The 25111-nt window shown below is 50.2% G+C and overlaps 1 protein-coding gene across 5 annotated transcripts in view; it reads right to left on the bottom strand.

Annotated features, from left to right (window-relative positions):
- Positions 1–25111, bottom strand: part of TRADD (TNFRSF1A associated via death domain) — a 293800-nt gene that overhangs the window by 265040 nt on the left and 3649 nt on the right. The window contains exon 1 of one of the 5 annotated variants that reach the window (XM_033942437.1): positions 1285–1384. The exons of the other annotated variants lie outside the window; for them this stretch is intronic. The gene's annotated coding sequence lies outside the window, so the exon portion shown is untranslated. Of the gene's footprint in view, positions 1–1284; positions 1385–25111 lie in introns of those variants that run through there. 5 annotated transcript variants of the gene reach the window in all.

Here is a 25111-nt window from a genome sequence, read left to right as displayed (position 1 = left end):
ACACACAAGACAGATACACCCTCGCCCAATATGGAATAATCACAAACTAAAAATAGAACTATGTAGACAAAAGTTAAACTGAACCAAGAAACCAAACTCTGCATACAATGCAACACCACAGAAACAGTGACAAGTCCTCTAATACTGTGCAAAATATAAAGACAGTAGATGTAAATTTGAAAAAAACTGCTATATAACAATCACCACTTTACAAATTAACAAACAGAAATAAAACAAATAATGAGAAAAAAGAAAATACCATTTTTTGGACAAATCAATTTTTCAATTAGCTTTCAGAGGCCAAATCTTTCTTCAAGACAGTACAGCAGGGGTGCCCACACTTTTATAGCTTGCGAGCTACTTTTTAAAATGACCAAGTCAAAATGATCTACCAACAATAAAATTTTTAAAAACATAAAGCACACATTACGCAGAGAAAATGTTAATTATCATTTGTATTCGTGGGGTTTTTTCAGAGGTCAAGACAGATGACTTTAAAATATGCAATGCCACCTCAGTAACAACTATACAAAAATAGACAAATATACCCCTCTCCCCTTTTACTAAACCGCAATAGCGTTTTTTAGTGCAGGGAGCTGCTCTCGACACTCATAGGCTCCCTGCCCTAAAAAACACTATCGCGGTTTAGTAAAATTGGGCCATAGTGCAAAATATAGACGGCAGATATAAATTCTCAAAACGGACACATTTTGATAACTAAATTGAAAATAAAATCATTTTTCCTACCTTTTTGTCTGGTGATTTCATGAGTCTCTGGTTGCACTTCCTTCTTCTGACTGTAAATCCAATATTTCTTTCTTTCTGCCCCTCCCCTTTTCATTCTGTCTCTCTTTCTCTCTCCCCCTGCCTGTCTTTCTTTCTCTCTCCCCCTGCCCCCTCTTTATTTCTGCCTTTCTTTCTCTCTCACCCCCTGCCCCCCCCCAAGCCTGGCCCAGAACTTCCTCTCCGACATCAGAATTGATGTTGGAGGTGAAGTCTTGCGAGTCTGGCACTTGTACGCGCCTGGCCTGGCTCGGGGAGGCAGGAAGAAAAAGATCGCAAAGGCAACGAAATCGACTCACATTGCCTTTGCGATCTACTGGTCGATCGCGATCGACCATTTGGGCACCCCTGCAGTACAGTATACTGCTGTTATGGTATCCTGTCCTGACCTGAGGAAAGGGGTTTAGTCCTCAAAAAATTGCCTTATTTCCATTTCCTATTTATAAACTTTAATCAATACTACTTGATTCAACGTAAAGCAACAAAAAATTTTTTTTCTACCTTTTGTCATTTCTGCTTTAATCATCTTCTCTTCGCTCTCTTCTTTCAGCCAGTGGTAGGAGCTAACCCTTTATCTCTCCTGAACCTGTATAAAATAACACCTAGTGATGCACCAGATAAATTTTTAAGCGTGTTTGAGAGAGTAGCCACTGCAGCAGGCTGGCCACAAGGACAGTGGGCCGTAAGACTTTTACCTTGCCTAGCAGGTGAAACTGGCGGCGTTCCAAACTTTGAGCCCGGACCAGGCCAATAATTATCAGGCCGTAAAGCACAGTTACTTTCCGTAACAGGTGTTATCCAGGGACAGCAGGCATATATTCTCACATGTGGGTGACGTCATCTACGGAGCCCCGACGCGGACAGCTTTTCAAGCAAACTTGAAGATTCAAGTTTGCTATGCTGCACCACGCATATGTGCCTTCCTGCTCCACTAGAGGGCGCATCCCCTCCTCATGGTCTCCAGTTCACATAACCAGCAAAGAAGTTAACCTCGGGGAGGAGGGCGGGTTGTGAGAATATATGCCTGCTGTCCCTGGATAACACCTGTTACGGTAAGTAACTGTGCTTTATCCCAGGACAAGCAGGCATGATATTCTCACATGTGGGTGACCTCCAAGCTAATAAAAATGGGACGGAGGGAAGTTGGCAATTTAAGAAAACAGATTACGCAAAACCGATTGGCCAAAACGACCATCGCTCTTGAACAGAGTATCCAGACAGGAGTGGGAGGTGAAAGTATGAACCGAAGACCACGTGGCAGCTTTGCAAATATCCTCAATAGGCGTGGACCTGAGGAAAGCTACAGAAGCTGCCATCACTCGGACCCTATGTCCCGTTACTCGACCATGCAGCGCGAGACCAGCCTGAGCGTAGCAAAAAGAAATACAAGCAGCCAACCAGTTGGACAAGGTGCACTTGGACACTGGGCGTTCCAACCGATTAGGGTCGAAGGACAAAAACAATTGAGGAACCGTCCGATGAGACTGAGTGCGTTGAAGATAAAAAGCCAACGCTCTCTTACAGTCAAGTGTGTGAAGCGCCACTTCGCCAGGATGAGAGTGAGGCTTGGGAAAAAACACTGGCAAAACAATTGAGATGAAAATCAGACACCACTTTTGGCAAAAACTTAGGATGCGTGCGGAGAACCACCTTGTCATGATGGAAAACCGTGAAAGGCGGGTCTGATGTGGTGGCAATATCTGAAACTTGGTTCACGGACTCACATGGGTGGGATATGGCTATACCGGGCTACAATCTACTTCGTCAGGACAGAGAGGGCAGGTTAGGAGGGGGGTAGCTCTATACATTAAAGAGGACATCAAAACCACCAGAATCACAGATGTCAAGTACACTGGGGAGTCCCTCTGGGTAAACCTGGCAAGAGGCAGAGAAAAATGCCTGTATCTAGGTGTGGTATACAGACCCCCAAGACAACTTGAAGACATGGACGCAGAATTAATTGAAGACATAGAGAATATCACTCTACGAGGAGAAGCTATACTGCTAGGGGAACTTCAATATGCCTGATGCAGACTGGAACTCATTTCAGCGACAACCAGCGGTAGCAGGAGGCTCTTAACCTCCATAAAGGGAGCACGTCTCAAACAAATGGTAACGGAGCCCACTAGGGCCCAGGCGATCCTCGACCTGGTACTCACCAATGGGGAAAGCATCTCAGAGGTCTCAGTAGGGGATACGCTAGCCTCCAGCGACCACAACATAGTATGGTTCAACCTTAGGAAAGGCTTCCCTAGATCAAACACGAAAACAAAGGTACTCAATTTCCAGGGCACAGACTTCGCACGCATGGGAGATTTCGTCCATCAGACGCTGCAGGACCAAGCGGAGAAGCTAAGTGGTTAACACTGAAATCAACCATACATGAAGCAACTAGCCGCTTCATAAAATCAGTAAATAAACGACAAAGAAACAATAAACCCCAATGGTTCACCGCGGAGATCTCGCACCTCATTAAGGAGAAGAAAAAAGCGTTTCTCTCCTACAAGCGCACGGAGAAAAGAGAGGCAAAAGTAGAATATAGGACCAGGTCTACAGCGGTCAAAATGGCAGTTAGAGAGGCACAACTTAGAGTGGAAGAAATTCTGGCAAAAAACATTAAAAAGGGGGACAAATCCTTCTTCAGGTATATTAGTGACAGAAAAAGGAACACAGGCGGGATAGTACGCCTTAGAAGACTGGACGGAAGTTACGTGGAAGCAGATTCCGATAAAGCCGAACTACTGAATGAATACTTCTGCTCAGTCTTCACCTGTGAGGCACCGGGACACGGTCCGCAGTTGAAGGCAACACAAAGCACAGAAGACCCGTTTCAGAATTTTAAGTTCACACCAGGTGAAGTTTACAGTGAAATGGCAAGACTCAAGGTGAACAAAGCCATGGGACCAGACAATTTGCACCCAAGAGTGCTCAGAGAATTGAGCGATGTCCTGGCGAAATCGTTGGCTGAGCTATTCAATCTCTCTCTAAGTAAGGGGAAAGTTCCCCTGGACTGGAAATTAGCTAATGTCGTTCCTCTGCATAAAAAGGGTTGCAGGGCAGAGGCTGCGAATTATAGACCGGTGAGTCTCACATCAATAGTGTGCAAACTCATGGAAACACTAATTAAAAGCAAATTGGACACGATCTTGAATGAAGGGAATCTTCGGGATCCCAGTCAGCATGGATTCACCAAGGGTAGGTCCTGCCAATCCAATCTCATCAGCTTCTTTGACTGGATAACAAGAAAGTTGGACTTGGGAGAGTCTTTTGGACGTCGTGTACCTGGACTTCAGTAAAGCTTTGACAGTGTCCCACACCGCAGGCTGCTAAGCAAGATGGAATCGATGGGGTTAGGAGAGGACACTAACTGCATGGGTCAATGATGGCTGAGTGCAGACTTCAGAGGGTGGTGGTTAATGGTGCCCTCTCTAAAACATCGGAGGTGACCAGTGAGTGCCGCAGGGCTCAGTCCTGGGTCCACTCCTTTTCAACATATTCATAGGGGATCTGACTCAAGGGCTTCAAGGTAAAATAACACTATTCGCCGATGACGCCAAACTATGTAATATAGTAAGGAATGCAGTTTACAGAATTATATGGCGCAGGACCTGCTTACATTGGAAAGTTGGTCCTCAACCTGGCAGCTAGGCTTCAATGCTAAGAAATGTAAGGTCATGCACCTTGGAAGCGGAAATCCATGCAGGACGTACTTCTTGAACGGAGAGAAACTTTAACTAGGACTTCAGCAGAACGAGATTTAGGAGTAATCATCAGTGCAGACATGAAAACTGCCAATCAAGTGGAGAAGGCTTCATCTAAGGCAAGGCAGATATTGGGTTGTATCAATAGAAGTTTCGTCAGCCGAAAGCCTGAAGTCATAATGCCGTTGTACAGAGCCATGGTGAGACCTCATCTGGAGTACTGTGTGCAATTCTGGAGGCCACATTACAGTAAAGATGTGCGCAGAATTGAATCGGTTCAGCGGATGGCCACCAGGATGATCTCGGGCTCAAGGGTCTCTCGTACGAAGAGAGACTGAACAAATTGCAGCTCTACACTCTCGAGGAACGTAGGGAGAGGGGAGACATGATCGAAACATTTAAGTACCTCACGGGACGTGTCGAAGTGGAAGATGATATTTTCTTTCTCAAGGGACCCTCGGCCACAAGAGGGCACCCACTCAAACTCAGGGACAGAAAATTTCATGGCGACACCAGAAAGTATTTCTTCACAGAGAGAATGGTTGATCATTGGAACAAGCTTCCAGTGCAGGTGATTGAGGCAGACAGCGTGCCAGACTTTAAGAATAAATGGGATACCCATGAGGGATCCCTACGAGGGTCAAGATAAGGAAATTGGTCATTAGGGGCATAGACAGGGGGTGGGTAAGCAGAGTGGGCAGACCTTGATGGCTGTAGCCCTTTTCTGCCATCATCTTCTATGTTTCTATGTTCTATGTTTCTATGTCTGCCACCAAAGTCTGCAACTCACTAACTCTTCTAGCAGAAGTGAGAGCAATCAGAAAGATCACCTTCCAAGTGAGAAATTTGAGATGACAAGTACCCAAGGGCTCAAACGGAGATTTCATAAGTTGAGCCAGAACCACATTAAGATCCCAAACCACAGAAGGAGGTTTGAGAGGAGGATGAACATTCAAGAGACCCCTCATGAAATGAGAAACCAAGGGGTGAAGTGAAAGGGACTTCCCGTCAAAGTGCTGATGGAATGCTGCAATCGCACTAAGATGAACTCGAATAGAAGTTGTCTTCAGACCGAAATGAGATAAATGAAGTAAATACTCCAGAACCAAAGACACAGGAACAGACACAGGTTCCAGATGATGAGAGGAACACCAGGACGAGAATCGCGTCCACTTCTGAGTGTAGCAAAGTCTAGTCGAGACTTTACGAGAAGCCTCCAACACCTCCCTGACCGACTGAGACACAGGGAAAGAAGTCAGGGGAAAAGAAACCAAGCAGTCAGATGAAGAGACTGAAGATTGGGATGCAAAAGAGAGCCTCGACTCTGAGATAGCAGAGAGGGAAACACAGGCAGAAGTAGAGGCTCCCGGACGCTGAGTTGAAGGCAGCAGGAGAACCAAGGCTGACGAGGCCACCAAGGAGCAACCAAGATCAGAGTGGCCCGCACCGACTTGAGATGTACTAGCGTCCGCAGAATCAGAGGAAAAGGACGGGAACGCGTAGAGGAATCTTCCCTCCCAATCGAGGAGGAAGGTGTCGGCCTCGAGACGATCCGGGGAGTATATCCGGGAACAGAAGAGAGGCAGTTTGTGATTGAGGGGGGAGGCGAACAGATCTATCCCCCATCAGTCGAACACCTGTCGCAAGACCTGAGAATGCAGTGACCACTCGTGCGGCTGGAGAAGTCGGCTGAGTTTGTCCGCCAGACAGTTCCACTCCACCTGGATGTAAACCGCTCGAAGGAAGATGTTTTGGGAAATCGCCCACTCCCAGAGACGAAGAGCTTCTTGGCACAGGGACCAGGACCCCGTCCCCCCTTGTTTGTTTACATAATACATCGCCACCTGATTGTCCGTCCGGACAAGAACCACCCGGTCATGAAGCAGATGCCGGAAGGCCACAGCGGCGAGATAAATGGCTCTAAGTTCCATTGATGTGACAGCGACGGTCCTCTGCTGACCACATCCCCTGAGTGCGCAGGCCGTCCAGATGAGCCCCCCAGGCATACTCCGAGGAGTCCGTGGTGAGGACCTTGTGGTGCGAAGGGGCGAGAAACAGCAAACCCTTGGAAAGATTGGAAGAGTTGGCCCACCAACGGAGCGACCGTTTCAAAGAAGGAGTCACCGACACGGGACGGGCGATCGAGTCCCGGTCCTTACGCCACTGAGAGGCCAATGTCCATTGCGGAATCCGCAGATGTAGACAGGCGAACGGTGTGACATGGACGGTAGAGGCCATATGGCCCAGCAGAGTCATCATTTGGCGCGCCGAGACTGAGGCCTGCAGTGAAATCCGTCGACTCAGATTGACCAACACCTCCAGACGAGGAGGAGGAAGGAAGGAACGGAGGCGTCCCGATGAACTGCAAGGATTGAGAGGGGCACAGCTGAGATTTTGGAAAGTTTACCTCGAACCCCAGACCCTGAAGGAAGATAATAGTCTGTCGGGTCGCTGAGATAACCCGTCCCTGGATGGAAGCCTTGATCAACCAGTCGTCTAGGTAGGGAAACACCTGAAGACCCTGGGTCCTCAAGGCTGCTGCAACCACCACGAGACACTTCGTGAAGACTCTAGGGGACGAGGCCAGACCAAAGGGGAGGACCCGATATTGCAGATGGTGGTCTCCCACCTGAAACCGCAGAAACCGGCGATAAGCAGGATGCACCGGAACATGTGTGTATGCCTCCTTCAGATCGAGGGAGCAGAGCCAATCGCCCTCGTCTAGCAAGGGATAAAGAATCGGAAGGGAAAGCATCCGAAACTTTTCCCGCACCAGAAATTTGTTGAGGCGTTTCAAGTCCAGAATCGTGCGCAGGTCCCCCGTCTTCTTCAGTACCAAGAAGTAACGGGAGTAAAACCCCTGCCCCCATTGACTGGGAGGGACCACCTCTACTGCCCGCAGGCGAAGAAGATCTCGTGCCTCCGAGAGAAGGAGGGACAACTGCGCCCGATTGGGAGGACACGCACTGGGAGGGCTGTCGGGTGGAAGCTCCCGAAAGTTGAGAGAGTACCCGGAAGAAATCACGCCAAGACGTGATGGCCTTCCAACGAGGGTAAAAGGCTCTGAGGCGGCCCCCGATGGGAAGAAGGCCTGGCAGCGGTGCGGAGGGGGCCAGCCCCCATCCGCGCATCCCGTCAAAAAGAACAGGGACGGTTTGGGCAGCCGCAGCCGGCTGGGACTTTGGTAAAGCCCTAGGATGAGCTTGCTGACGCCGGGGCAGAGGCCGGGAAAAGGCTGGAGTGGACTTCTGCGAGTAGCGGTGCGGGAGGGCACGGAAGGGTCTTGAGGCGGGCGGCTTAGGCTTCGGCCGAACCAGGGAAGCAAACGACCTCTCATGCTCTGAGAGGCGCTTTGTAGCCGCTTCAATGGTGTCATCAAACAGCTCCTTGCCAACACAGGGCAGGTTCGCCAACCGATCCTGTAAATTAGGGTCCATGTCGACCAGGCGCAACCAAGCCAGCCGACGCATGGCCACAGCAAAAGCGGAGACCCTGGAGGAAAGCTCGAAGCCATCATAGGCCGCATGGAATAGATGGAGCCGCAAATTGGAAAAATCCTCCAGGAGCAGGCCAAACGCCCCTCGACGGGAGGCCGGTAGATCCGCCATGAAAGCCCCCAATAGTCCAATCAGATGTTTTAGATAGGACGTAAAGGTGAAGGTGTAGTTCAGTACCCTAGAGGCCATCATAGAGTTCTGGTAGAGTCTTCTGCCGAACTTGTCCAGGGTCCTGCCCTCACGACCCGGAGGGACCGCCGCTGAGACCCGGGAGGGTTGAGACTTTTTCAAAGAGGATTCCACCAGCAATGACTGGTGAGAGAGTTGCGGTTGCTCGAACCCCGGGCAAGGCACCGTATGATACTTCGACTCCATCTTAGAGGGGACAGCTGTCACCATATAGGGAGTCTCCAGGTTTCTGATAAAGGTCTGCCGGAGCACAGGGTTCAACGGCAGCCTGAGGGACTCCCTAGGCGGAGATGGCATATCCAGCTCCGCCAGGTACTCCTTGGAATACCGAGAGTCAGACTAGAGGTCCAAGTCCAGCGCGCGATCCATGTCCTGGACAAATCTAGTAAAGGAAGGGGGAGACGCTCCCGGAGCCCCGTGCAGGGACGGCGAACGTGACCTTCACCTCGCCGAAAAAGAAGGGGAAGCCTCTCTAGAGTACCGAGGCTCCCGCTCCGACACACGCTCCGACACCGGGGAGGCACTCGGGGAGCGCTCCGAGGTCGAGGACCTGCGTCGCCTCAAGGAGCCCCTCGGGGACGACGCCGGGGTACGGGGCACCGACCGACGTTGGGCCGGAGACCTGTCCCCGAACTCCCTTGGCGAAAGCCTGGAGCCTCGGACCGGAGCCCCGGACCGAGGGGGAGTCAACAAAAGCCGAGGGTTAGTAAGCGATAACTCAGTTACCCTCAGCGGTCCTCCAGTACGAGACGTCGGGGAGCAACCCCGCAGCGGAGGAGAACTCCAGGCCTTCTTGGAACTCCTGCGGCCCGAGGACTCGACAGATTTCGAGTGACGCTTCGCCCCGCGGGGGAAGAACGCCTCAAGAGCCTCGGCGAAGAATCTGAGGAGGACGAGAGGCGGCGAGACCAGCGCACCTTGCCCCGAGGGGCCTCGACAAGAGGCTCAGGCTGGTCCGGCGCATGCGAAGTCGAGGTCGGGTGAAGGTGGGCCAGTGCAGCGGACAGCTCCGACGATATCATCGCCCGGAGCATGTCCTGAAAGACCGGCACGGACAGCATCGACGGCATGTCCGAGGCCGCAGTGCACTCCACCGAGGGCGACCTCAATTTAGAGTATTCCCTTGTGGTGGAGGCACGTCCCGAAGGCTTGGAGGACTTCGCCGGGGCCGTAGGCAAGGAACTCCCACCATGCCTGGCCGGCGTCCCCGAGGCTGGCTTCTTCGCCGATGTGGAACCTGAGGAAGGAAGAGGGGACTTACCCGGAGCCGAGGACTTCTGAGAACCCGAGGTCTTTGGGGTCGAGTCCCGAGGCGGGGCCGAGGAACCCGAGGCCAAGGTCAAGGCCGGGGCCGAAGCCGAGGCCGATCTCGAGGCCAAGGTCAAGGGCTGGTCGGCGGCAAAAAGAACTGCCATGTGGGCCTTTCATCGACGGAGGGCCCGGCGTTGAAAGGTAGCACACCGGGGGCAGGACTCGGTCGGATGGTCGGCCCCCAGGCAGAGAATGCACCACCGATGCGGGTCTGTGATGGACAAAAGACAATCGCACCTGGTGCACTTTTTAAATCCGGTCAAAGGCCGGGACATAGAAAAAAATATAAGCCGCGGCCAACGAGGCCACGTGGCCGCGACAACCCGGGAGCCCCCGGGCTGCCAAAAGTAACCGCGACTTCGCGATGAGGCAGGAAAAAAAAAAATCAAGCACGCGCACAGCGACTCTCGAATAAAGAAAATAAGAAAATCGCGGTGCTAGAAGGCACTTTCAGGCAGAGGCAAGAAAGACGACTTCTTGGCTCCGCGGAAACGAAAGAACTGGAGACCACGAGGAGGGGATGCGCCCTCTAGTGGAGCAGGAAGGCACACATGCGTGGTGCAGCACAGCAAACTTGAATCTTCAAGCTCCGTAGATGACGTCACCCACATGTGAGAATATCATGCCTGCTTGTCCTGGGATAAAAACTCATATTCTGGAGTATTTAGGGTTTACCCCGGAATATTACAGGCAGAAGTTTAGAGCCACGGTGATGCAGGGTAAGGAAAGGCCTAAGGCCCTAGTTCAGCGTCTCTCCAAATTGGCTGAGAGGTGGCTCCAGCCTTGCCTGGGGGATCCGAGAGCTCTGTTTACAGAAATTGTCAAAGAGCAGTTCTTGGAGTCAGTCCCTAAAAATTTGAGGGGCAAGGATGCAAAAACCTCGCCCACGTACTGGAGGCCGCTGAGGCATACTTAGATGCCCAAAATTCCTGGGAAGAAGAGAAATCTACCCCCTCATATAGCCCTGGGGAACGTAAGGAGCAATCCCGAATGGATAAGGGTACGAAATACCAAAGTCCGACCCACAAAGCGGGGTGATCCAAATCCAGGGAGGCCTCACAGAAGGAGGAGCTGCGCTGTTTTCGCTGTGGGAAAGAGGGGCATACACAGCGATTTTGTAAAGAGAAACAAGATTTTGTGATCGCCCGATGACCAAATGATAATGTCGCAAAGGAATATCAGGTAGCAGTCTCTGTGGCAGGGAGGAAAGTGTTAGCCCTAGTTGACACAGGGGCCGAACAATCGGCTGTATCCTGTCAGTTTTGACCCAAGGGATGAGAGTCAATGGCCTGGGGAAGAGTGTGGGGAAGGTTCCCATTGTGTGCATCCATGGGGTGTCCAAGGAGTACCCACTCTGGCCCGTGACCATTGAGCATAAAGGGGAGAGAATGCACATTGAAGTGGCAGTGTTGGACTCCACCCCTTATCCTGTTATCCTTGGGAGAGACTGGCTATGCCGGACTAGGGCAGGGACTAAGGGGCAATTCCTCGGTAGCGAAAGGAAAGGCGCCCTGGAGATCCAGGGTTGATGGATGTTAGGAGCCAAGGTTGAGGGGAAGGTTAGACGCCCTTCATGGAGGCGGCGTCAATCCAGAGGGTCAGGGAGTAAGAAGTGGTACCCGACGATTCGCTGGGTTCCCCTTTCTGGCAAAGCACATTCACCCACGCAAGCCTATGCTAGAGCAGCAGGGTTTGATCTGTATGCAGCTCAGCCGCAGAGCATCCCAGCTAAGGGAAGGCTTTAGTATTTACCGACATCCAGGTATCTCCCCCGCCAGGTTCCTATTTAAGGATAGCCCCTCGGTCAGGGTTAGCACTGAAACACTCTTTAGATGTTGCTGCGGGCGTAATAGACCCCGACTTTAGAGGAAATTTAGCAGTGTTACTAATTAACCAAGGGGATACTGAATATAGGGTCCAGCCCGGAGACCGCATCGCCCAAATGGTGTGAGCAGATTTGGCACGCCCAGTTGGAACAACGGGTGCGGCTTCCGGACTCGAAGAGGGGACAAGGAGGATTTGGGTCCTCAGGAGACAGCTCCCAGGAGAATTCGCTAGCACCTAAAACCTTGGGTGGGGGGAAAGGAGATCCTGTGGAAGGGACCCTAGCCGTGCTTCAGGCGGAGTTGTTGGCCCTTAGGGGAGAACTAGTAGCAGCATAGCAAAAATGAAAACTAAATCTGAGGTCACAGGCAGATGCTAGTTCCCTCTCCTTAAAAGATCCACCTGAACGATCTGGGGAGAAGTTTGGAGAAGAAATTTTGGCACGATGTCAACAGGAGTCAGGAAATCTTAAAAAACTGTTGGCCCAGGTGAACTCACAAACAAGTCAGATGAAAATTCAAATGGAGGAAAACCAAGCCCAACAGCAGGGAGTAAAACAGAGTGTTGGGGAGGTAAAGACATTGTGTGAGGAATTAGCCAACAAACATGGGACGACAGAAGGATGGGTTAAGCAACAACAAGCCCACCGGGACCAATTAGAGCAACATAGCCAGCAGTTTGGGCATGGGGAGAACACTGCATATGGCATCTGCTCTCTTTCTATGCCTCTTCCAGAAGTTATCTGCCTCTCCATTCCATCTCTCCTTCCCCATCCCCCATTGGTGTGGCATCCATCTTCTTCCCTTCCCTCTTCCAATGGTCTGGCATCTCTCTCCTCTCCCTTCCCCCCACTTCCATCAGCACCTGCCCCCTTTCTTTCCCTCCAACCCAATTCAATCCAGTATCCTTCCCCCTTTATGTCTCTCACCCCTTTTCCTCCCCCCACTTTCATCAGCCTCTGCCCCCTTTCTTTCCCTCCAACCCAATTCCATCCAGTATCCTTCCCCCTTATGTCTCTCTCCCCTTTCTCTGCACATCAAATGCATCAGCATCTGCCCCCTTTCTCTCCCTCCACCACCCTTCCATACCACTCTGCCCCCTTTCTCTCCCACCACCCTGCCCCACCACTCTTCCATACCACCCTGCCCCACCACCTTGGCCCCCTTCTCTCCCCCTCCAATGCCATGAAGCAAGGTCCTGTGATAACTTCAGCAGCCAGCTCTGCTCAGGAATAAAGTGACACTGGAGGGGGTGGACCAGCAGATGCAGGGAGTTGCTGCAAGATCCCACGATGATTGCATCTGCCGGTCCATCCCCTCCGACATCACTTACTTCTTCCCTGATCAGAGCCAGTAGACAGTCATCGCAGGACCTTGCAGCAACTCCCCGTGTCTGCCAGTCCACCCCCTCTGATGTCACTTATTCCAGACGCATTGCCATCGATGGGTGGGTGGGGGGGCCGGGGTTGTCGATCTCTCGGCACTGCCAATCTTTCCCGGGGGAGGCCGGTGTTGCTGAAAGGAACCACATCCCCATGAGTCATCTGTTTCTTCAGCGGACCCCCTTGTCAACTTCGGGCCCTAAACATAGAAGCATATAAAAATGACGGCAGAAAAGAGCCATAGCCCATCAAGTCTGCCCACTCTACTGATCCACCCTCCTAATTCTACCCTCCTAGAGATCCCTGCCCTAATGGCCCATCCCCTAACCCATCCCTCCCCTAATGACCCTTCCCTTTAACCCTGCCCTCTTAGAGATCCCACACGGGCATCCCATTTACTCTTAAAATCAGGAACGCTGCTGGCCTCGATTACCTGCACCGGAAGTTCTTTCCAATGAGCAACCACTCTTTCAGTGAAGAAATACTTCCTGGTGTCGCCATGAAATCTCCCACCCCTAAGTTTTAGCGGATGCCCTCTTGTGGCCGAGGGTCCTTTGATAAAGAAGATATCATCATATTTAAAAGTCTCAATCATGTCTCCTCTCTCCCTACGTTCTTCGAGAGAGTATAGCCGCAATATATTCAGCCTCTCCTTGTATGCGAGATCCCTGAGCCCCGAGACCATCCTGGTGGCCATCCGTTGTACCGACTCGATTCTCAGCACATCTTTACGGTAATGTGGCCTCTAGAATTGTACACAGTATTCCAGATGAGGTCTCACCATGGCTCTGTACAATGGCATGACTGTACAACGGCTGACGAAACTTCTGCAGATACAACCCAACATTTGTCTTGCTTGGGATGAAGCTTTCTCCACTTGATTGGCAGTTTTCATGTCTTCACTAATGATAACTCCTAAATCTTGTTCTGCTGTAGTACTAGCTAAGGTCTCACCATTCAAGGTGTAAGTTCTGCACGGATTTTTGCTGCCAAGGTGCATGACTTTACATTTTTTGGTGTTGAAGCCCAGCTGCCAGGTCGAGGACCAATGTTCCAACAAAAGCAGGTCCTGCGTCATACTGTCGGACAGATTGTGTTTATTTACTATATTACATAGTTTGGCGTCATCAGCGAATAGTGTTATTTTACCTTGAAGCCCCTGAGTTAGGTCTCCTACGAATATGTTGAAAAGGATCAGGCCCAAGACCGAGCCCTCCGGCACTCCACTGGTCACCTCCGATGTTTTGGAGAGGGTGCCGTTTACCATCACCCTTTGAAGTCTACCACTCAGCCAATCATTGACCCATGCAGTTAGGGTTTCTCCTAATCCCATCGATTTCATCTTGCTCAATAATCTACGGTGTGGGACGCTTTACTGAAGTCTAAGTACACAACGTCCAGGGACTCTCCCAAATCCAGCTTTTTTGTTACCCAGTCAAAGAAGCTGATGAGATTGGATTGACAGGACCTACCCTTGGTGAATCCATGTTGGCGGGGATCCCGTAGATTCTCTTCGTTCAGGATCATGTCTAATTTGCGTTTGATTAGTGTTTCCATGAGTTTACTCACTATCGATGTGAGACTCACTGGTTTGTAATTCGAAGCCTCTGCCCTGCAACCCTTTTTGTGCAGTGGGACGACGTTAGCTATTTTCCAATCCAAAGGGACTCTCCCCGTTCTCAGGGAGAGATTGAAGGCACGGATAACGGTTCCGCCAGGACATCACATAATTCTCTGAGCACTCTGGGGTGTAGATTGTCCGGTCCCATGGCTTTGTTCACCTTGAGACTTGTCAGTTCTCCGTAGATGTCGTCGGGTGTGAATTCGAAATTCCAAAACGGGTCTTCCGAGCTTTGCTTTGCCTGCAACTTTGGACCGGACCCCGGTGCCTCGCAGGTGAAGACTGAACAGAAGTATTCATTCAGTAGTTCGGCTTTATCAGGATCTGATTCTGCATAATTCCCATCTGTTTTTTTAAGACGTACTATCCCATCTGTGTTTCTTTTTCTGTCGCTAAGGAATTGTCCCCTTTCTTAATGTTCTTTGCTAGGTTTTCTTCTACTCGAAGCTTGGCCTCTCTAACTGCCGTCTTGACCACTGTAGACCTGACCACATATTCTAGTTTAGCCTCCCTTTTCTCTGTTTGTTTGTATGAAATAAATACTTTTTTCTTTTCTTTATCGAGGTCCGAGATCTGTGCGGTGAACCATTGGGGTTTATTGTTTCTTTGCCGTTTATTTATTGATTTTATGTAGCGGTTTGTCGCTTCATGTAGGGTAGATTTCAGGGTTGACCACATAGTCTCCACATTATCAGTCTCTGCTTGGTTTCGCAGCGCCTGATGGACGAAGTCACCCATGCGATTGAAGTCAGTGCCTTGAAAGTTGAGTACTTTTGTTTTCGTGTTCGATCTATTGAAACCCTTCCTGAGGTGGAACCATAGTGGTCGCTGGAGGCTAGCTTATCACCTACCGAGATGCTTTCTCCATTGGTGAGTACCAGGTCCAGGATTGCCTGGGCCCTAGTGGGCTCCAATACCAATTGTTTGAGTCGTGCTCCCTTTATGGAGGTAAATGTCTGCTGTTGCTGGTTGTCACTGAAAGTGTGTTCCAATCTACATCAGGAATGTTGAAGTCCCCTAGTAGTACAGTGTCCCCCCGTAAAGTGATACTCTCTATGTCTTCAATTAATTCTAGGTCCCTGTCTTCCAATTGTCTTGGCGGTCTGTATACTACTCCGAGATACAGGGATTTTTCGTTGCCTCTGGCCAGGTTCACCCAGAGGGATTCCCCAGAGTACCTAACATCAGTGATTCTGGTGGTTTTGATGCCTGTTATAGTGTATGCCTGTATAGTGCTACCCCTCCACCTAGCTTGCCCTCTCTGTCTTGACGGAGTAGGTTGTAACCTGGTATAACCATATCCCACCCATGAGAGTCCGTGAACCAAGATTCAGATATCGCTACCACGTCAAGGTCGGCATTCATTATTTCGGTTTCCAATTCCAGGATTTTGTTGCCTAAACTGTGTGCATTAACATTCATAGCCCTCCATACCTTGTGTTTGCTGCTTCCCTGCGGGGGGGTTCCCCATCCGAGTTAGTGTGACTCCTAAAAAATTGTTTGCAATGTAGGTTCTTACCTTGGACATAGAAGTGGAGTTTTGACTCACCTCATCTTGATAGTTACTTACTGCACTGGTATTTGATTTGGTACCCTCCCCCAACTTACCTAGTTTAAAGCCCTATGAAGCAGGGGGGCTAGTCGGTGTCCAAAGACGTACTTACCTCTCCTGGTTAGATGGAGTCCATCTGGTTCCTGAAGTCCCTGCAGCGCCTCCCCATGGTTTAGGAATCCGAAGTTCATCTCCCTGCACCATCCATGTAGCCACTCGTTTGTCTCCTAGATACGCTCGTCCCTGGCTCTTCCCTTGCCTCTAACTGGGAGGATCGAGAAGACCACCTGCGCTCCTGTCCTCCTTAGCCTCTCACCCAGGGCTCCAAAGTCTTTAGGTATGCTCTCTGGGGTGTTTCGGGCAGTGTCGTTCGTTCCGACATGGATGAGAAGCATGGGGAAGTAGCTTAAGTAGGCTATCCAGACAGGCGGTGACATCACGGATCCTGGCTCCAGGCACGTGCCTACCCATTAATCCAGCCCTGGTGCTGCCACCTAAGGGAAGGAGACAGGAACTATAAAGAGAGGTTTCAGGGGACAGGCCGACACTAGTGGTGAGAGGTAGCAAGAGGAGAGGCAAGCAGGGATGTACGCACTAAAATCAGGGATAGTTGCCAGACAAGGTATCATCGGGGACAGGGGCCTAAAATTAGAGAGAATCTTCACCCCGATTGATGAGGTCTACCTGAGTAGTTTCTCCTCTCCCCTGCAGGAGCTATGGATGTGAGTCTGATGATTAAGCGCATTGCTGAGAAGTATGGCATGTGTGACCCCACATGAGCGTCGAGTGAAGCTTCCTGTGACATCAATGAATGTATGTGTAAGCTGGTAAAATAAAACATCTTGGCCCAAATGCACTAAAAATGGTCATTAAGACCATGTGGGTCATTGTGGGACAATTTTTTGTCCGATTTTAAGAACATAAGAATTGCCACTGCTGAGTCAGACCAGTGGTCCATCATGCCCAGCAATCCGCTCACTTGGTGGCCCTCTGGTCTAAGACCAGCACCCTAACTATCAGCGCCCGTTCTTGTTCAGCAGAAACTTGTCTAACTTTGTCTTGAATCCTTGGAGGGTGTTTTCCCCTATAATAGCCTCTGCAAGAGCTTTCTACCACTCTCTGGGTGAAGAAAAACTTCCTTACGTTTGTACGGAATCTATCCTCTTTCAACTTTAGAGAGTGCCCTCTTGTTCTCCCTACCTTGGAGAAGGTGAACAACCTGTCCTTATCTACTAAGTCTATCCCCTTCAGTACCTTGAATGTTTCGATCATGTCCCCTCTCAATCTCCTCTGTTCGAGGGAGAAGAGGCCCAGTTTATCTAATCTTTCACTGTATGGCAGCTTCTCCAGCCCCTTAACCATCTTAGTCGCTCTTCTCTGGACCCTTTCGAGTAGTACCGTGTCCTTCTTCATGTACGGCGACCAGTGCTGGACGCAGTACTCCAGGTGAGGGCGTACCATGGCCTGGTACAGCGGCATGATAACCTTCTCTGATCTGTTCGTGATCCCCTTCTTTATCATTCCTAGCATTCTATTTGCCCTTTTTTGCTGCCACCGCACATTGTATGGACGGCTTCATCGACTTGTCGATCAGAACTCCCAAGTCCCTTTCCTGGGAGGTCTCTCCAAGTACCGCCCCAGACATCCTGTATTCGTGCATGAGATTTTTGTTACCGACAAGCATCACTTTACACTTATCCACGTTGAACCTCATCTGCCATGTCAATGCCTATTCCTCGAGCTTGATTATGTCACGTTGCAGATCTTCGCAATCCCCCTGCGTTTTTACTACTCTGAATAACTTTGTATCATCCGCAAATTTAATCACCTCGCTCGGCGTACCTATGTTCAGATCATTTATAAAGATGTTAAAGAGCACGGGTCTAAGCACCGAGCCCTGCGGAACCCCACTGGTGACGCTCTTCCAGTCCGAGTATTGTCCATTTACCCCCACTCTCTGTTTCTTATGCTCCAGCCAGTTTTTAATCCACGTGAGTATTTCACCCTCAATTCCATTGCTTGCAATTTTTCTAAGTAGTCGTTCATGCGGAACCTTGTCGAACGCCTTCTGAAAATCCAGATATACAATGTCGACCAGATCGCCCTTGTCTGTCTGTTTACTCCCTCAAAGAACTGCAGCAAGTTCATCAAACATGATCTGTCTTTGCTAAAACCGTGCTGACTGTGTCCGTCAAGGTGATCAATGATGCTGTCTTTTATCAGTGACTCTACTATCTTTCCCGGTACCGAGGTCAGACTCACCGGTCTGTAGTTCCCCAGTTCTCACCTCGATCCTTTCTTGAAGATCGGTGTAACATTCGCCACCTTCCAGTCTTCCGGAATCTTTCCCGATTTGATCGACAGATTGGCAGTTGAAGCAGTTCAGCTATGGTCCCTTTCAGTTTCTTGATGATCCTCGGATGGATGCCATCTGGTCCCGGGGATTTATCGCTCTTAAGCCTATCAATCTGCCTACATACCTCCCATAGACTGACCGTCAATCCTGTCAGCTTTCCGTTTTCGTTTCCAGCATATAGCCTGATGGGTTCCGATATGCTGTGTACATCTTCTTCGGTAAATACAGATGCAAAAAATGTGTTCAGTTTGTCAGCGATTGCTTTGTCCTCCTTTAGTGCTCCCTTTATTCCATGGTCACCCAACGGTCCCACCACTTCCTTTGCGGGTCGTTTCCCCTTAATATATCGAAAGAATGGCTTGAAGTTCTTCGCCTCCTTGGCTATTTTTTCCTCGTAGTCTCTTTTGGCCCCTTTTACCACCTTATGGCGCCTGCGTTGATGTTGTTTGTGCTTGTTCCAGTTTTCATCTGTTTTTGACCTTTTCCATTCCTTAAATGAAGTTTTCTTGTCTCTGATTGCTTCCTTCACATCTACAGTGAGCCACGTCGGTTCTTTTTCTTTTTCCTCTTCGATCCCTTGTTGATATGCGGTATATATAGATTTTGTGCCTCGGTGACTGTGTCCTTAAAAGGGACCAAGCTTGCTCTAGCGTTTTTACAGTGCTTATCCTCTTCTTAATCTTCTTCCCTACCATGAGTCTTATCTCTTCGTAATTCCCTTTTCGGAAGTTCAGTGCCTTGGCTGTCGTTTTGGACCAATGTTTCTCCCCTGCGTCCAGATCAAAGCGGATCATATTGTGATCACTGCTTCCCAGCATCCCTTCTACTTCTACATCTTGTGCTGGTCCTCGCAGGCCATTTAAAATTAAGTACAGAATTGCATTTCCTCTAGTATTTTCCTTGACAAGTTGTTCCAGGAAGCAATCACCTACAGCATCCAAGAACTTGGTCTCTGTAATGCAGCCGGAGGTGCCTAGGTTTCAGTCTATTTCTGGATAGTTGATAACTGTGTTGCCTCCCTTGCAGTTGCATTTAATCTCGTCTGTCATTTCTCCATCAATTTCTTTGGACTGCCCTGGGGGTCGGTAGTAGATGCCGATCTTCGTTTCCAGGCCATTTGTTCCTGGAATTTTGACCCATAGAGACTCTAGCTTATCCGTCAGTTGTGGCGTGTTCTCTCCAACAGATTCAATTTCCTGTTTGACGTATATGCCATTGCCCCCACCTTTTTGAGCCACTCTGTCTCTGCGGTATAGTTTGTATCCTGGTAGCACAGTGTCCCAGACGTTTTCCTCAGTCCACCATGTTTCCGTGATACCTATGATATCAACGTTATCTTTTTGTGCTATGGCTTCTAATTCACCCATCTTATTTGTAAGGCTCCTTGCGTTTGTGTACATACACTTGAGTTTGCAGCTTTTTCCTTTCTTGCATTTCCTTCCCTCTTGTGTCCTTTTCGATCTCTCTTGCCTGTAATCCGGTGAGTCTTTCCCTCTATCTTGTTGCACGGTATCCTCTGGGTATACCGGTTCCCGAACCATCGACTCTCTCTCTCTGTCGACTGTCGGCTTTCCCCTTCTTCCTAGTTTAAAAACTTGTCCATTTCTCTCTTGATGTTGCTTGCAAGTAGCCTCGTTCTGTCGCTGCTGAAGTGGAGTCCATCCTTCCTGTAGAGCTTGCTCTTCCCCCAGAACGTTGCGCACGAAGTGGAATCCTTCTTCCTCACACCAGCGCCGCATCCACGCATTGGCTGCTTGCAGCTCCATCTGCCTCCTCTCATCTGCCCTGGGTACCAGCAGGATCTCCGAGAATGCTATCCTCTGCGTTCTGGTCTTCAGCTTCCTTCCTAGCATCCGGAACTGGTCCTTTAGTACTTCCCTGTTGTAGTTCCTATTGCTCACCTTGTTCGTCCCCACATGGATCACCACCACCATATCTTCTTCCACACTGTTGAAGATCCTGTCGATGCGGCTCACTATGTCTTCTACCTTGGCTCCTGGTAGGCAGGTCACCAGCCAATCAAGTCTTCCTCCCGCTATGTGGCTGTCAACTTGTCTGATGATGGAGTTGCCCACGATTGCTGTCCTATCTTCTCCTGATTCTCCAGCCTCAGGTCCGTGTCCTTGGTGTATGTCATCTCTCCTGCCGCAGGTCCGTATCCTTCGTTCTCGCTACTGTATCACCCATTTCTTCCTGGTGGTTGTCTGTCGGGTGGTCCACACTCTCTGTAGGTGTCTTTCGGCAGTTCCACTGTTGCTGGTGATTTTCCACGGCCTCCCTTTATGCCTCCTCTATGAACTTCTCCAGCTCTCGGACTTCTTCCTCGATGGTGTCTTCTGTCTTGTTCTCTGCTTCTTCTGTCTGGACGTTCTCTGCATCACTGTCTCCCTCCTCCCCTGCTTGAAGTGCCTCCAGTTCCAATATTCTGCCCTCCAGGAGTCTGACTTGTCTCTTCAGGCTCTCCAGTTCTCCACATTGGGCGCATACGTAAGACCGCCTCCCAGAGGGGAGGTAGTCATATATATGGCAGACGATGCAGAAAACTGGGTAGCTCAACATCTTGCACCTGCTTTAGAGGGCGAGGGGGGAGGGTCAGTCGGGAAGTGCTGCTGTTGGCTTCCCCCCCTCCCCCGGCATCCGGCTTCCAGCTTCCACCCCCCTGGCCTTCCGCTTCTCTCCCTGGCCTCCCCGCACTGTTTACCTTCCAAGAACAGCCTGCAAACAAGATCGCGGTGCTAGCGATCTTAGTACCGCTTCGGAGCTGTTTCCTCCGTCGCGGTCCCGCCCCTCCTCTGACATCAGCTCCGAAGCGGTACTAAGATCACTAGCACTGCTATCTTGTTTGCAGGCTGTTCCTGGAAGGTAAACAGTGCGGAGAGGCCAGGGGGGGAAGCGGAAGGCCAGGGGGGGTGGAAGCCGGAAGCCGGGGGGGAGTGAGCAGTCCTTCGGGGTGGGACAGGCAGGCAGGCCTTCAAAAAGGGGGGGGGACAGGCAGGCCTTCAGGGGTGGAATAGGCCTTCAAGGCGGGGGGGACAAGCCTTCAAGGGGGGGCAGGCCTTCAAAGGGGGGACAGGTCTTCAAGGGGGGGACAGGCTTTCAAGAGGGGGGACAAGCCTTCAAGGGGGGAGGCAAGCCTTCAAAGGGGGGGATAGGTCTTCAAGGGGGGGACAGGCCTTTAGGGGGAAAAGCAGGCCTTCAGGGGGGACAGGCAGGCCTTCAGGGGGGGACAGGCAGGCCTTCAGGGTGGGATGCAGACCTTTAAGGGGGGGGACAAGCCTTCAAGGGGGAAACAGGCCTTTAGGGATGGTGGCACAGGCCTTTAGGGGTGGGGTGCAGGCCTTCAGGGGGACAGACCTTCAAGGGGGGGAAAGACCTTCAGGGGAGGGGGGCCCTGGTATAGAAGTACACAGAGGGAGGGAAGGGGGGGCTTTAAAAAGATGTGCATGTGCCGGACTTCGGGGAGGAAGAAATGGGTCTGAAAATAGAGGAGAGGGAGAGAGATGATGGACAATGGGATTTAGGGAAGAAAGGAACAGAAAGGGAGAGAAGTTGGACGCAAGGGATGGTGTGGAGGGGGGTTAGAGATACTAGATAGGAGGGTAGTTGGAAAAAGAAATGGAGAGACGGTGGACGCTGAGGTGGTGGGGAAGGAAGGAGAGATGCTGGATGAAAGGGTAGTTAAGAAAAGGTGGATCTGTGGAGGGAGACGAAAAAAAGGAAAGATGCCAGACCTCCTGGGGAGGGAAGAGAAACGGAAGGGGAGGACAGAGATGGAAGATGGATGGTTTGCAGGGAGAAAGAAGAAAGAAGGAGACCCTGGCAAGCAAGTTATCAGAAGACAACCAGAACCTGAGACCAACAAAATTTGAATAATGACCAGACAACAAAAGGTAGAAAAAAGCACAGTTACTTACCATAACAGGTGTTATCCAGGGACAGCAGGCAGATATTCTTGACTGATGGGTGACGGCACCGACGGAGCCCTGGTACGGACAATTTTAGAGTGATTGCACTCTAAGAACTTGGAAAGTTCTAGTAGGCCGCACCGCGCACGCGCGAGTGCCTTCCCCCCGACAGAGGCGCGCGGTCCCCAGTTAGGATAAGCCAGCTAAGAAGCCAACCCGGGGAGGTGGGTGGGACGCAAGAATATCTGCCTGCTGTCCCTGGATAACACCTGTTACGGTAAGTAACTGTGCTTTATCCCAGGACAAGCAGGCAGCATATTCTTGACTGATGGGTGACCTCCAAGCTAACAAAAAGAGGGATGGAGGGAAGGTTGGCCATTAGGAAAACAAATTTTGCAAAACAGATTGGCCGAAGTGTCCATCCCGTCTGGAGAATGCACCCAGACAATAATGAGATGTAAAAGTATGAACTGAGGACCAAGTGGCAGCCTTGCAGATTTCCTCAATAGGAGTGGAACGGAGGAAAGCTACAGATGCTGCCATAGCTCGGACTCTATGGGCCGTGACAGAACCTTCCAGTGTCAGTCCGGTCTGAGCATAACAGAATGAAATGCACGCTGCCAGCCAATTAGACAACGTACGTTTAGAAACAGGACGTCCCAATTTATTCGGATCAAAGGATAGAAAGAGTTGGGGAGCTGATCTGTAGGGTTTCGTACGCTCTAAATAGTAAGCTAGAGCCCTCTTACAATCCAAAGTATGCAGAGCCTGTTCCCCAGAGTGAGAGTGAGGTTTCGGAAAGAAGACAGGCAGAACAATGGATTGGTTGAGATGGAACTCAGAGACAACTTTAGGGAGAAACTTTGGATGAGTATGTAGAACTACCTTATCATGATGAAAGACTGTGAAAGGTGGGTCAGAAACTAGTGCATGGAGCTCACTGACCCTCCTGGCAGAGGTGAGCGCAATAAGGAAAAGTACCTTCCAAGTGAGAAACTTGAAAGTGGCAGTAGCCAAAGGTTCAAATGGAGGCTTCATTAAAGCGGAGAGAACCACATTAAGATCCCAGATCACAGGAGGTGCTTTAAGAGGTGGTTTTACATTGAAAAGACCTCGCATGAATCTGGTGACCAGGGGATGAGCTGAAAGGAGTTTTCCATGGACTGGCTCATGAAAAGCAGCAATAGCACTGAGATGGACTCTGATGGATGTAGATTTGAGGCCAGAGTCAGACAGAGAAAGTAGATAATCCAACAATGTCTCCACTGCAAGGGACGTGGGATCATGATGATGAAGAAGACACCAAGAAGAAAACCGTGTCCACTTCTGATGATAACATTGCAGAGTGGCTGGTTTCCTGGAAGCATCCAGAATAGAACGAACGGGCTGAGACAGAAGAGAATCATATGAAGTCAGCCCGAGAGATACCAAGCTGTCAGGTGTAGAGACTGGAGGTTGGGATGTAGAAGGGTCTCTTGATGCTGCGTAAGCAGAGAAGGAAATAGTGGAAGCAGAAAGGGTTCTCTGGAACTGAGTTGAAGTAGAAGGGAGAACCAATGTTGTCTGGGCCACCGTGGAGCAATCAGAATCATGGTGGCTCGTTCCCTCTTGAGCTTGAACAAGGTTCGTAACATGAGCGGCAGAGGAGGGAAAGCATACAGGAACAGATTGGACCAATCCAGAAGAAAAGCGTCCGCTGCCAGACGGTGAGGAGAGTAGAGTCTGGAGCAGAATAGGGGCAGCTGGTGATTGTGAGGAGCTGCAAAGAGGTCTATCTGAGGAGTGCCCCACTGAGCGAAGATGGACTGTAGAGTTACAGGATCGAGTGTCCACTCGTGAGGTTGGAGAATTCTGCTGAGCTTGTCCGCTAAGGAATTCTGTTCTCCAGGAATAGTTGGTGATCTGTGGCCCAAGCCCAAATCTTCTGGGCTTCCTGGCACAAGCGGCGAGAGCCTGTCCCACCCTGCTTGTTGATGTAGTACATCGCAACTTGATTGTCTGTGCACAGCAGGAGGACCTGAGGAAAGAGAAGATGTTGGAAGGCTTTGAGGGCATAAAACATCGCTCTGAGTTCTAGGAAATTGATGTGATGTTTCATTTCCTGGACTGTCCAAAGCCCTTGAGTTTGGAATTCGTTCAAATGAGCTCCCCAGGCATAAGGGGAGGCGTCGGTGGTAATGACAAGTTGATGAGGAGGTAGATGAAACAGAAGACCTCTAGAGAGATTTGAGGATGTCAACCACCATTGTAGAGACTGACGAAGAGATGATGTCACAGATATGTGTCGTGAGCAAGGATCCGTCGCTTGGGACCACTGGGTAGCAAGGGTCCATTGAGTGCGCAGGTGAAGACGTGCGAGGGGTGTGACATGAACTGTGGAGGCCATGTGACCCAAGAGTATCATCATTTGCTTGGCAGAGATGGAACGTTGTGGAAGCACCTGCTGACATAGAGATTGAAGAGTTTGAAGACGGTTGGATGGCAAGAATGCTCTCATGAGGACTGTGTCCAGTACCGCTCCAATGAATTGAAGTCTCTGAGTTGGGATGAGATGAGATTTGGGTAGATTGATCTCGAACCCCAGAAGCTGTAGAAACAGGATGGTTTGGTTGGTGGCCAGGAGCACTGTTTGAGATGAATTGGCCTTGATTAACCAATCGTCCAGATAAGGAAAGACTTGAAGGTGGTGAGAGCGTAGAAAGGCAGCCACCACAATGAGACATTTGGTGAACACCCTTGGAGAGGAGGCAAGACCGAATGGTAGCACCTTGTATTGATAATGACAGCGATTGATCATGAAGCGGAGATACTGTCTGGAGGTCAGATTGACCGGTATGTGAGTGTATGCTTCTTTGAGATCGAGGGAGCATAGCCAGTCGTCTAGATTGAGAAGAGGGTAAAGAGTGGCCAGAGAAAGCATCTTGAATTTTTCCTTGACTAAACATTTGTTGAGATCGCGAAGATCTAGGATTGGTCTGAGATCTCCTGTTT

Source organism: Geotrypetes seraphini, chromosome 4 (assembly GCF_902459505.1).
Source record: "Geotrypetes seraphini chromosome 4, aGeoSer1.1, whole genome shotgun sequence".
NCBI classification, from domain to species: domain Eukaryota; kingdom Metazoa; phylum Chordata; class Amphibia; order Gymnophiona; family Dermophiidae; genus Geotrypetes; species Geotrypetes seraphini.
Note: the sequence above shows the minus strand (reverse complement) of the source record. Positions and strands in the feature narration are given on the sequence as shown.